At 40.6% G+C, this 12346-nt stretch overlaps 1 protein-coding gene across 3 annotated transcripts in view; it reads left to right on the top strand.

Moving 5' to 3' along the window:
* LOC109034480 (uncharacterized) overlaps window positions 1-12346 on the top strand; it is an 84320-nt gene that overhangs the window by 16946 nt on the left and 55028 nt on the right. Inside the window, exon 1 of one of the 3 annotated variants that reach the window (XM_019047666.2) lies at window positions 7756-7901. The exons of 1 other annotated variant lie outside the window; for it this stretch is intronic. The gene's annotated coding sequence lies outside the window, so the exon portion shown is untranslated. Of the gene's footprint in view, window positions 1-7755; window positions 7902-10987; window positions 11241-12346 lie in introns of those variants that run through there. One more of the 3 variants, XM_019047663.2, reaches the window with a different exon arrangement.

Here is a 12346-nt window from a genome sequence, read left to right as displayed (position 1 = left end):
GATTTTCTCTCACTTCCACGATCTGAAAAGCGTGAAATATTACCGCCGCCGACGCCGACGCCTTATGACGAACGAGTCTATGACCACTGTCTCCGTCGTCCGCCACGCTACCGCGACTCCCTCTCTCCCAAGCCACCGCTGCCAGCTTCTCTACACACTCGGATAATATCCACGGATGCGCTGCCATACTCCCGTGCTAAAGCCCTTGTCATGTCCCACGATCAAATGAGCTCATCAAATAGTCATCAAATGCAAGATGGCGACTGGTTTTCGCGCAAGTCTGCCATCAAAAGTTAGGGGGCCGTCAAATGTTGATGAACCCGCCATCTTGCATTTGATGAGTTCATTTGATCGTGGGACGAGGGCTTACGGAGAAACGCCCTATGAACCTTCAGGCATTGCCAAATTTCCTTCCATAAAATACGAATTTCCTGGTAAACTCATGAATGTTTCCATCCAATTTCTCACATAATTTTCTTCGCAATTTCACCTCAAGTTCCTGAAAATTTCAAGGAAATATCTTCATAACTTTCCTAAAAATAAACATTTTATGGAAGGACTTTTGGCAACTCTCGAACGTTCATACGGCGTTCTTCCTTAGCACGGCAGTATTATCCACGTATGCGTTGCGATAGTAGTGCGAGTCAGTGAATGAGAGAATTCACGAGGAAAGGATCCTTAGAGTTCACGCCAATGGGTCAATCGTGCTGGTTACAAAATCGTGTTCTGATGCTTGATTCTTGTAGATTAGCCAAAAATAATAAGATCTGTTCAAACCGCAACTTTCTACGTTAAATACTAACCGAGATATCGCCCTCTGAAAAGTCGGGTTTTTGACGTCATACACCGCGGTAGTGACACCCTTGGTTTCTTCCATTTTGCTTTCATCCGAGTTTCACGTCAAGTAACCAGTGCAAATGTGTGGTTCCTTGATCGATGAAACCACCGCGGTGGATGACGTCAAAAACTCGACTTTTCAAAGGGCGATATCTCGGTCAATATTGAACGTAGATAGTTGCGGTTTGGACAGATCTTATTACTTTTGGCTAATCTACAAGGATCAAGCATCAACTTACGATTTTGTTACCAGTGCAACTGGCCCACTTAGTAGGACGAAACTCAGCCACATCAGCAATCGTCAAATTAACCGGGCAATTTAATTTCTTACAAGGGAGCATTTGTGCGGATTTTTTAGAAAATCTTAAAGCATTTGCTTTGTTCTAAACAAAAAATTCTCTGAAATTTTCATGAAAATCCGCACAACCTTTTTTATGTAAAAATTGAACTGCCCAATTAAATTTGGCAATAGCTGATGTGGCTTGGTTTCTTTTCTGCTAAACGCGGTCCAAATTAGTTTGCGCATCGTGGACTGAGATGGAAAGTGAAATTTCAAAAGGCCCGAATAATTCCACAAAATTTGAAATTTCTTAATTTTTATCGGAAGCATGAATTAAACCGTCGGAAGTCCGGAAGCGTTTTGGATGGTCTTTCTCGGACTATTGAAACATTTTTCTTAATTTTTGGTCGTTATTTTCCTTTTTTATTTTTATAATTAAAGATATTTTATTTAAATTAATAATTACTTTCATGTTTAAAGAGTAAAGAGAGAGAAGAAGAGATAGAATGACATAATTAATAAAATTTAAGTGCCGTACCAATGAAACAGCACTTTAATATATTAAATTAATAAATATAAAGAAAAATGCCTGTTTTTTATTTTATTTTACAGGCTATATATGTATACTCCGGTGATTAGTTAATTTATCAGATAAATATAGGGTTTTTTACATGAACCAATTCCTGATGCGGCAGTATGCTGCCCTAATGAGTCGCTGTACACGAATGCGTCTATTACAAGCGTGGCAACTCCTGGTGAGTCGTGTGGCGAATGTGAAGGAAAGAAATCGGTACTGATTACCATCATCGGAGCCGAGCCCGAGCCGGGCAGATAGAGCGGACCGATTGCGCAACCGTGAAATACCTGCTGGAAAAACGCATTGCGCGACATTTTATATGATTAAAATTTGAGCCACCATTACTTTTACCATGTTGGCTCCGGGGCCGCTTCAGCAATTTTCTCGGTCCCTTGCCCGGGCGGACTGTGACGACAGAACGCAGCCAGATGCGGAAACTAACACGCATTGATTACTTTTGTAATTGCTTTTATGTGCAGCCAAGCTTTCGCCTCCCCTAATTAATTTCTCCTCTTTATTTTCCCTTCCAATCTGCTTTTCTTCTCACTATATCGGTACCCCCTCCTGGTCAATCGTCATATAATATCATCACTCTAGCTTGAGTTCGTGTCACTGGGATTGCATTTCGAAAAAAGGAACCAAGAGTAGTCCAATGTCGCTAAGATTGTGCGAATTTTTTTACCTTACAAATATGAACTGATCATATAGACAAGTTATATCTCCACTCCCAATAAACCATACATTTGAGACGAAAATTACCTTTGTAAATTTAATTTTTTCCGTGATTTCAGTAATTTAATTGCAAATAATGTATGTTGCACAATCCTAGCAACATTAGAATGCTCTTGGTTCCTTTTTGCAATAAGATGCAATCCATTTAAACTTTGACTTCGACTCTCTGCACAGTAATATAATTCATCATAATTTTCAACATGAAGTTTGGTTAGTACGGGAATTAAAACGCACAAAAAATTCTAGCATTCGGTTGATGATTTCAAGAGAAAATGCCAGCTAGTTTTCTCGAAGGAATTGAAAAAAATACGAGTAGTGGGTAACCAACGTCGCAATCAGAGGAATACATTTCGACGGCGTAAATCCGCAATCGCACATATCGACGGTGAAACTACCAAACCACGTATCTCGTTTGCGGTGTTTAAAAATCTACGCTCGCATTTTATTTTTTTGAGGTAGACCAAATCAATATCATTCCTTGAAATTTTCACAGAATTTTCTCCGCACGAAGAGGAAAAATCACAGAAATTTTCAAGACTGGACGTTAAGTAGTTTTTCATTCAAAAAATAAAGTATGACAGGAAGTCTGCGACGTCGCAAACCGAGATACGTGGTTTGGTACTTTCACCGTCGATATCTTGTTTATTACGGTGTCTGCAAATCTCCGCCTCTGTGTTATTTTTTAAAGGAGAACAAATTGTCATCATGCCTCGAAATTTTTGCAGGATTTCCTTCGTACAGAGGAGAAAAATCGCGGCAGTTTTAAAGAATTGCCGTTGAGTAGTTTTCCGTCTAAAAAATAAAGTATGACAGGAAGTCTCTGCGACGTCGCAAACCGAGTTATGTGATTGCCGACTTACACCGTCGATTTACCCTGTCTCCCATTGTTTTCTGCGCTAAATTCACCGCAAACTGTACCAATATCAACACAAAAATTGTGTTGGTTTCTTTTTCACTTCCTATGCATTAACCAAAAGTAGCACAAGAACACAAATATTTTTATCAGTGTGCAGTACTTTTTGTGATTCTGGTTTTGCATGTAGGCTCGGACTGGCCATAAGGCCAATCTGCCGTTGGCAGATACGCCCCCTTTGCGCGCCGAAAACGGGCCCCCCTGACAGATAGCAAAATAAGAAGAAAAAAAATTACGACCGAGAATATGTGAGAAAATTTTTTTAAATGAACGGAAAAAGAGACAGTTAGGAGTAAAGAAAGGTGCTTTAACGCATGATAGTGATGAACAGAGGTCGAAAAACTACTTTCTGAAGCGTAAACAATTTTCTGTGAAATTTTCACCTTCTTCTTGACATACAGGCGCTTTATCATCCCCCTCCTTCATTCGCTATGTGTTACTCCCTTAGAAGCTATGGTCGGTTCGATTTTTAGACACGCATCCTTTATAGACCTCTTAAGAGACATTTAAACATATGTCCTCCTTTTCAAATGACTGTTGATTTGGACATACCATAGCATATAGCTTTGGCAAACTTCACCTTAATTTATCTCGAAATGCAAAAATAAGAGACATTTAAAATGTAAACACAATACACCTATTCGCGCAAGTAGGATGTCCACATTGTATATGAAAAATGTAAGACGCGATGCCGTGAGTCGTGAACTCGCAATGCTCTGCTCTAGTTTGAAGCAACATTGCAAATAAGACAAACGCAAACAAACACAATATGGAAATAAATCGAGGGAAAGGATGCGCGTTAACGACGGCGCAGAGATACAACTATTCGTACTTGATGGACGTCCGTGCTGCATCTGAAAAATTGAAGGCGCGATGACGCGGAGTGTGAGCTCTCAATGCTCTGCTTTATGCTGTCAATGAAGCGTCGCTCTGATTCGGGAGAAAAGTTAAAAAAAAAAAAGGCCTGAAGGCATCTCTCCCACCTTCCGCTGTACTCACGTAGTTCTTGAAGCACCATTACGAATAAGACAAACGGAAACAAACACAATATGGAAAAAGAGGGAGGGAAAGGATACGTGTTTACGATACGGCGCAGAGATACAACTATTCGTACTTGATGGACGTCCGTGCTGCATCTGAAAAATTGAAGGCGCGATGACGCGAACCATGAGCTCTCAATGCTGTGCTTCACGTTCAATTTTGCAATTTTTACTCCGTGCGATCAATCAACTTTGAACCTGAAAATAGCGTAAACTTGTGCTGAGTTGCCAAAATTTTCTGAACCCCTCTCCACGTAGGGAATGCCCTACCAGGAAATATCACATCACGCCCCTTTAACCAGCCAAGGGTCTACGCCCTCAGATGCGAGCCAGTCCGACCCTGTTTGCATGTATTAGAATAGAGCCCGTGCATGCGTCAGGGATTCTCAACCCAAACGCTTCTTTGTGAGAAAACTTTCGCTAAAAACATGATGGTACCATTGATATCAACTTTGAGAGCATTTTTTGAGCTTAGAAGTCCGTTTCAGAGAAAATCAGTGGCACCATCGTGTTTCGCGTGAAAAAATCCCGAAGTAATGCTTAAATTGCATGTACCCTTGACGCATATAAGAGCTTTCTATTGTCGCGCGGAGCGAGTAGATTTGATGTAATCAAACTTAAGTGCAAATGTACCATACCTGCAATAATGGCGTGCGCCATAGCTCCACAAAAAAAGGAGAGAAAAAAACCGTAACAACATCCCTTGTTGTCCAACTGCCGGGATTTGGATCATCACGCATCCAAAGCTTGGTTGATACTTCGGTTGAAACTGCTGTGGAGTCGACCGAATTTTAAAAGTGCAGCCCAAACTTCCGCAATTGGACCTGAAGCTTTCGGATACACAAGATCCTTGAGGGACCATTTTGATCTCAATAAGTCTTCAACAGACTCTGCTGGGAGGGTATGAATTCGATCGACATAAATCGATCGAAAAATGAAGCGTAAATCGATCGACACCGATTTGATCGACAAATTATTAAAAAACCGGTATCGATTCGATCGACATGAATCGATCGAAAAATGAAAACGTGAATCGATCGACATGAATCAATCGACACCGATTCGATCGAATCGACACGGGTGTTTTTAAATTAACTGTCGATCGAATCGGTGTCGATCGATTCACGTTTTCATTTTTCGATCGATTCATGTCGATCGAATCGACACCGGTTTTTTAATAAATTGTCGATCGATTCACGTTTTCATTTTTCGATTGATCCGTGTCGATCGAATCTATACCCTCCACTCTGTTGTACACTAAAGATGCGCACCAAAGAATGGAAATTCTTGACTTTTTTATTTTATTGTCACCATCGTGATTTTCGCACTATTTTACCTTTCGAACGTCTATAATACACGTGCAGCTGTATCTCTTGCGTGCAATAGACCCATTGTACGTGCAGGAGTGGATTTGAGCCTTTTTTGTTGTGCTCTTCGTGCAATTTCACCTTTTGGTTCATTTATTTATCTGTATCTCTCGCATGGCAAACCTTCGTTCTGGAAAGTTCTGACGGAGGGAATTTTTTCCTCCTCTTGTCTGAGTTCAAAACCAACTTCAATGCGAAAATACATATTCATGGTAGAATTCACGAAACACATTAAAAATGTGGTGTTTTTTTGTTTGGTTTCTGTTAGAATCGCTCGATGACGCATCCTTTTGCTAACCATTTAAAGAGTGAACTGATCCGAAGATGCGCGCCTATTTTTTTTTCAAAAACTGAGGATGACTCTTTGTTCGATGCTCTGATGCAAATTCCGTTTACGCCTCGTTGGTTCCGATTAGTCACCCATCATGGCAGTGACGAGGTATGCTTTGCGATGAATCGATCGCTCCTCCGTGTAAATCTGTGGAGAAGGATCGAGTATCAGGATGTACCTCAATTATCGATTCGTTACCATAGGTTTAAATGGGGAAATATCGATTATGTTGTCAATGATTCACCCATCTTTCGTGCCCGCTCGCATGTTTTTTTGGAGACCGCTTTTTACGAGCATACAAGTATGAGAAAATTTGATGGAACTAACACAGCGGATGCAGCTATGAAATGAAATGATACTCCATTCCATGAATCAAAGGAAAAACAACGTCACTGCCTGACGCTTGCAGTCATGTGTGACAGGATTGGCAGCTGAGGCTGTGGATGCCGCACCCCATTACTGCCGTGCTAAGGAAGAACGCCGTATGAACATTCGAGAGTTGCCAAATTTCCCCTAGATAAAACGTGTTCTTTTGACGACATTCGTAAACATTCTTCTTTGAAATTTTCAGATATTTTAGATTAAATTGCGTACAAAATTGTCTGAAAATTTTAGGGAAAAAATTCACAATTTTCCCAGTATTATAAGTTTTTATCGAAGGAAACTTGGCAACATCTGAATGCTCATACGGCGCTCTTCCTTAGCACGGCAGATTACCCCCTCCCCCCACACCCACGTAAAGGTAATAACTGAAGCTCTGGGTGCAGAAAGGGCATTTCTTGGTTGCGGTGTCTCAAAATCTCCGCCAAAGTTTTATCCGTTATGATTAAAGCAAATGTATGTAATTCGTTGCAACTTTTTCCGCGGTAAAATGAATGAAGTAAAATGGTAAACGAATATTCGCGAATATTCTGTATGATTTTACGATGCTGAAAACGTGAAATTTCCGAAAATTCACCCAAAACCTCGTTTCCTCTCTGAAGTATAAATTAGCATTAGAGATTCTGCAACACCGCAACCAAGAAATGCCCTTTCTGAACCCAACGCCTCAACGTAGGGTAAACAATTTAAATGAATACTTTTGGAAATCGTTTATATTATGACAATCGTGGAAAAAAGGAGGCACAATTTAAGTCCCAACGTTCAGTTCATCGTTTACTTAGGTCCCAATTTTGACATTTCCAATTCATGGGAATTAATTAGTACCCTAACCCAATGCCAAATGTTGCGGTACTACTAAAATTAATCGGATATGTTCACATCATCTAAATAATTGAGGGTAGTACCACAATTTTTTTTCAAAATTTTCTTTTCCGTGATCGCGAAACCATTTGTTGGAGGAACAGGGTTGCCACTTTGAAAAGAACCAAAAAAGACGGAGAGTGCCGCGGAATTTTTAAAACTCATGAAAATTTTGTTAAATCATGTAAATATGCACTTCTTATTAGCACGTGTTTGACGTTTTGAGCAAAAAATATTGCGTGTATGGATATGAAAGTGGTAATTTTTACAACTTTTTAATCACTCCTTATATCTTCAAATGTCAGAGAATTTTCCGAAAACATGTTAGTGGTATCAGTAAAATACCAGAGAGTTTCATTTTCCGATTTCTGTGGCAACTCTGTCAAAAGTGCTCTGCGATGTACATATTATAAGTGCGCAAGCCTTTTGGCGCAGTATAATTCTGAGAGCTTTGAGTTGACGACCGTGCGGGCTTTATCTGTAGTCTGATTTTTAATTTTCGCTGTGTATTTTTTCTGGAATAATCTCAATCAAGTTCTCATTTCGTATCTTCAGAAACTGTCAGCGTGTATTAATAGGAAAGTATGTCTTTTGTGAAGCTTTCCATACGTATAATAAGTGTTTACATAGTGTGCAATAGAGCATTTAAATGTAGGCTGTTGCAGTTAAATGTAGCAGTTAAGACCATTCCAAAGCTGTAGAATATATATATTTTTTTAGGAGTGGCTGATTGTAAGTTAGAAGCAATTTTGTGCTGTCTGGGGGCCTTGACTGAAGGGATAAAAGTTGTACAGTTGTTTAACATAACTTTGAAATTTTTAAAAACTCACGCTTTCTTTTGGAGATAATTTATATCTTATTATCTTATTATATCTTATTTTATATATTCTTCACTGGAAAAAAAAATAAAACACACATTGGATCTAGAGGCTAGACTCTTAAAATCATCGACAAGAAAAAATACTCTTGATTCAATCAGATTTAAGCTGAAATCAAGAACCATGCCTCTTAATTTGAGCGGATTTCCTTTTGATTTAAGCTTAAATCTGATTGAATCAAGAGTCCGTTTTCTTGTCAATGTTTTCAAGAGTCTGGACTCTAGATCCAATGTGTTTTTTTCCAGTGTTATTATATTTGATTATATTTGGAGATTATTTATTATGTTTGATTATAAATAATCTCCAAGTGAAAGTGTGAGTTTTTAAATTTTTCAAAGTTTTCATACAACAGCTTTTACTGTTTTGTGAAAAATTTGATAGTTTTATTAAAATTATACATTTGTTGTTGCACTTTAAAATTTGTCCAAGTATGTGAGACATATTAAGTTTTAGCGTAAAATGTCATTTCTATTGTACGTCTAAACAGGGTAAGAATCCAAGCACACGTGCAATACTTGCTTCTCCACGAAAAGCTGGGGCTTATCGATGAGGGCCCATTTTTATGCCCAACCTAGCTGGATATCCACAACTGTACTATTTTTGCTCATTGAAGGTCTATGTTGTATGGAATACATCATAAGTTGGTCATTTACAATACATTTTTCTTCAGGTCTAATACAGGCCTAAACCGAGGCCGATTTTGGCCAAAAACGCAGATTTTTGGCTTTAGACCACAAACCCGTAAAATTTAACCCCCTGATTAAAACCTTTTATTTAAAAGCCCTGCATTTTGAGTCAAAATCAGCTCTTAGACCCATGCATGTAAAGTTCCCCTTTGACCCCTGCTCTCACCATGTCTGTATTCTGACTTCCTTTGAAGAAGATTAGCGGAGATAGCAGTTGCCCCCTCGGTTGTGGACCAGTGGCAAAGCGTGAATGATTTACTATCGATTTTTTCCCATTTAAATCTATGGTAAGGAATCGATTATTTGGGTGTATGTCGCGAACATGCTGTCTATCGATTCTTTTACAAAGATTTAAACGGCAGATCAATCGATCCATCGCAAAGCACGCCACGCCGCACTGCTGTGGACGGGGGCGGGCAGCGGGACAGACAAAGCAAATTAACGAAGCCAAATACGTTGATGCGACAGTAATTTACAAGCCGACCGCGTAAATTCCAGGGAGGAGACGTAGCGATGTGGCGCGTCTTGCGATAAGTCGATCGATGTGCCATTTAAACCTATGAGGAAAGCTCGATTATCGGGGTGTTATCACAGCCTCTGAAGGGGAAATGTTGAAAGTCGATGTATGATTATTCATTCTAGGGGAGGCGAGTCTCCCTAACGAACGCCCCCGCCTTTCTTTGGACCATATTCCTGTGATAAGGCAGGACGCCGCCGCATGAACTTTCGAATGTTGCCAAATTTCTGCTGATGAAAAATTCATTTTGGAAGAACATTATGCAATCTCTCTGAGAGGAGGGGTATCGATAAGGGCCCTTTTTGGGCCCACATTGACTGAATTTCCTCAACTCTACGATTTCCTGCTCACCGAGACTCCATATTTTACGGATCTCATCATGTCTTTTCCGGTCTCTCCATGTCTAATGCTAACCTTTGAAATGAGCCTGAAGGCCGATTTTGGCGAAAAATGCGGATTTTTTGGCATTCGACAGCGCACCTCCAAACTCGAATTTTTCTTCAAAATCTGTTTTCATACTCATGTTTTGACCAGTATCCAAACCAAACCACGATGCTCTCTGTAAAATATACGTCTTAAATGAGAAAAAAATCGCCGCGTTGAGGAAATGCAGTGTTGCTAAAGAAACGGCCGCCTTATCTATACACCTCCTTTTTCCAATCGAAAAAATAAACAAGGAAGAATTGCGAAGAAAGTTGTGCATACTTTTTTTTTAAATATGTTCAGATACTTTGGATGGAATTACGAACAAACTGTCCGAAAATTGGAAGAAAAATATTTACAACTTTTCCCAAAAAATTGTATTTCATCGAAGGAAAATTGGAACGCGCTAAGCAGGAAAGAACCGAGCCACACCAGCTATTACCAAATTTAATCGGACAATTGCATTTTTCACATAATCACGGTTCTGTGGATTTTTGTGCGAATTTCGGTAAATTTTTTGCATATTGCACGGAGAAAAAAACCTCGCGCCTGGGACCCGAAGTTTAGGTCATATGGATCTCTGAAGTGTTCAGATCTAGCTGTCGAGGTTCGGATCACACATCTGAAACTTCAGTTCTTACATCTGAAGTACTTCAGATGTGAGAACCGAAGTTTTTCGGATGAGAAAACCGAAGTACTTCAGATGTAAGAACTGAAGTTTCAGATGTGTGATCCGAACCTCGACAGCTAGATCTAAAGTGTTCAGATGCTCAATCTGAAAACTTCAGAGATCCATATTACCTAAACTTCGGGTCCCACGCACCAAGTTTTTCTCTCCGTGTACGAAGCAAATTCCCTAAAATTTTCAAAAGGATCCGCACAAAAAATGAAAAATCCCTCGTAAAAAATGAAATCGCCCAGTTAAATTTGACAATAGCTTTAGGTTCATAGGATGCTTTTCCTTAGAAAGGCAGCATGAGAGTCCTAAGCAACCGTCCGGAGGCAGGCGATGCAGCGGCGCAGCGCGTTGTCCAGTTATTAAAGGGGGAGGGGGGTCCGGCCGAGCCGGGGGGGGGGGGGGGGGCGAGTGTCCACGGGGACAACGTTGAAATTATTGCGTCGGGCATGAGCGCGCAACGCTTACCACTCGTGATTATCAAAGCGGATAACGTCAACCAACGACCAGTGCTCGCTTTTCCGCCGCCAGCGCCGGTCCGCACCCGGTCCCCGCTTTCCCGCGAGTCTCCCCGCAATTTTCCGCAGGTCGCGCGTCGAATTTTCCGGGACACGTGGCGAATGCGCACGGAGTGTGGAAATTTTTGTGCGCGGCAAATTCTGGAATTGTGAATCTTCACGAGCGCCCCGCCGCTTCCAGTAATGGCAGCGTGAAATTTTTTTGTGCAAGTTGAAACTTCAGGTGGATTTTTTTGTCACGCTCGAGCTTTTAACCGACCTTTGACATTCATTGTTTTAAGAGTGACGCAGCCTCGATAAAAAGGTGCAGCGTACTATTGGAGGCGAAACTCGTTTAATTCCGAGCGCTTGGATCTGTTTTAGTGCCTCGCAAATTTTCGGCCGGCCCCGCTGAGTAGCGGACGCCGGTTTCGTCAAAAGCGTTCGGCCTATTGTGCATGCATTCGTGATTCTAATTTGCATTCATCAGGGTTGGATGTTTCTGCCGTGTTTGGTCTCGCTGGGATCGTAAAAATTGAACAATACGGAGTAAAACAAGCACTAATTTAGCACGCACACGTTTCGGCCTCAGTTTTGTCGTCATTTATTCAACGTTTTCTGTTTTCAATGATGTCAGATGCACCAGGGCTTATATTACACGCGCGTTAATTCTCGTATTGTTCGATGGAAGTTTTATTTGCGTCTTCTTCTTTGCGCGTCTATCCACGCGAGTCTCTTTATTGGTTGGGATCAAATTTCGAAAGTTACATTATTAACTTCCCTCCAGAGGCAAACGGTTTGAGTGCGACTGTCTAATGGTTTGTTGGCGGCAGATTTTCAAAATTCTTGGGAGAACCTTGACACTGCAGAAAATTTTGCGAATTTTTTTTAAACGTTCAGGAAATGGACGTATTTTAAAGCATACACTCTCCAACCGTGAGCGAATTTCAAATTTTTCGATCTTCATGATTTCATAACGTCGCAGTTTTCCCTTAAGCAACATAGCCGGTTTGATACCCTTAAAAACGCTGCGAATGATTTTCCCTCGCATGCTCGAACTCTTGGAAAGCCAGGGAACTTCGAATTCAGGAATGCCTCTCCCCCCTGAAAAGGATTTTTCAAACACGGGTGTTTTTTACTTGTAAGGAATTATATTGATTGATTAATTTTTTAGTTAAAAATTGAAGGTTTGAGCACGCTATAAAGCCATAAGTAAAACGGACTAACCATGCTCCGTCCAAAAATTATATCTTCGACTGTTGCGATAACAATCCGCTTTTGTCTGTAGTTTGACCGGTGCATCAGAAGACCCTGAGGACATAGCGAGGAGGCCGTGGGAAAAACAACTTC

This window comes from Bemisia tabaci, chromosome 3 (assembly GCF_918797505.1).
Source record: "Bemisia tabaci chromosome 3, PGI_BMITA_v3".
Classification (NCBI taxonomy): domain Eukaryota; kingdom Metazoa; phylum Arthropoda; class Insecta; order Hemiptera; family Aleyrodidae; genus Bemisia; species Bemisia tabaci.
This window is presented reverse-complemented; position numbering and strand designations above follow the sequence as displayed.